This window comes from Chiloscyllium plagiosum, chromosome 38 (assembly GCF_004010195.1).
Source record: "Chiloscyllium plagiosum isolate BGI_BamShark_2017 chromosome 38, ASM401019v2, whole genome shotgun sequence".
Taxonomy (NCBI): domain Eukaryota; kingdom Metazoa; phylum Chordata; class Chondrichthyes; order Orectolobiformes; family Hemiscylliidae; genus Chiloscyllium; species Chiloscyllium plagiosum.
Window position 1 is genome coordinate 2761707 of NC_057747.1, and position 1640 is coordinate 2763346.

The 1640-nt window shown below is 45.5% G+C and overlaps 1 protein-coding gene across 9 annotated transcripts in view; it reads left to right on the forward strand.

The window, feature by feature from the left end:
• The window catches only part of LOC122541752 (sorbin and SH3 domain-containing protein 1-like), a 327865-nt gene that overhangs the window by 305419 nt on the left and 20806 nt on the right, over nt 1-1640 (forward strand). The gene's annotated exons all lie outside the window — the stretch shown is intronic.

The following is a 1640-nucleotide window of genomic DNA, read 5'->3' on the forward strand; positions in this document are numbered from 1 at the left end:
ATCTCTGTAACATCTCCAGCCTTGCTTTCCTCTCTATGTAACATCTCCAAAATTGCATTCGTCTTTCCCTGTGATATATCCAGCCTTGCTTTCCTCTCCCTGTAACATCTCCAGCCTTGCTTTCTTTCTCTATGTACATTTCCAGGATAGCCGTCCTCTCTTTGTAACATCTCCAACGTTGCTTTCCTCTCTCTGTAACGTCACCAGCCTTGCTTTCCTCTGTCTGTAACATCTCCAGCCATGCTTTCCTATCTCTGTAACATCTCCAGCCTTGCTTTCCTCTCTATGTAACATCTCCAAAATTGCATTCGTCTTTCCCTGTGATATATCCAGCCTTGCTTTCCTCTCCCTGTAACATCTCCAGCCTTGCTTTCTTCTCTCTGTAACATTTCCAGGATAACCGTCCTCTCTTTGTAACATCTCCAACGTTTCTTTCATCTCTCTTTAAATTTCCAGCCTCACCGTCCACTCTCTCTAACCTCCCCAGCCTTGCTTTCCTCTCTCTGTAACCTCACCAGCCTTGCTTACCTCTCTCCGTAACACCTCCAGCCTTGCTTTCCGATCTCTGTAAAGTCTCCAGCATTCCATTCCGATCTCTGTAACATCTCCAGCCTTGCTTTCCTTTCTCTGTAACATCTCCAGTCTTACCGTCCACTCGCTGTAACCTCTCCAGCCTTGCTTTCCTCTCTGTACCCTCACCAGCCTTGCTTTTCTGTCTCTGCAACATCTTCAGCCTTGCTTTCCTATTTCTGTCACCACTCCTGCCTTGCTTTCCTCTCTCTGTAACATTTTCAACCTTGCTTTCCTCTCTCCCTGTAAAGTCTCCAGCCTTGCCTTCCTGTCTCAGTTGCACCTCCAGCCTTGCTTTCCTATTTCTGAAACATCTCCAGCCTTGCTTTCCAATCTCCGTAGCATCTCCAGCCTTGCATTCCTATCACTGTAACATCTCCAACATTGCTTTCCTACCTCTGTAACATTTCCAACATGGGTTTCGTCTCTCCCTGTGATATGTCCAGCCTTGCTTTCCTCTCCCTGTAACATCTCCAGCCTTGCATTCTTCTCTCTGCAACATCTCAATGCTTAACGTCCTCTCTCTCTAACCGCTTCAGGAATGCTTTCCTTTCTCTGTAACATCACCAGCCTTGCTTTCCTCTCTCCGTAACATCTCCAGCCTTGCTTTCCTATCTCCGTAACATCTCCAGCCTTACATTCCTATCTCTGTAACATCTCCAACATTGCCTTCCTATCTCTGAAACATATCCAGCCTTGTTTTCCTCTCTCTGTAACATCACCAGTCTTGCTTTCCTCTTTATGTAACATCACCAGCCTTGATTTCCTCTCTATGTAACATCTGCAGCCTTGCTTTCCTCTCTCTCTATCACATCTCCAACATTGTGATCCTCTCTCCCTGTAACTTCTCCAGCCCTGCTTTCCTATCTCTGTAACATCTCCAGCTTTGCTTGCCCATCAATGTAACATCTCCAAAATTTCTTTATATCTCTCTGTAACAACTTAACATATCCAGCCTTGCTTTTCTCTCTGTAACGTCTCCAGCCTTGATTTCCTCTCCATGTAAAATTTCCAGCATTGCTTTCCTCTCGCTAGAACTGCTCCTGCTTTGCTTTCCTATCTCTATAACA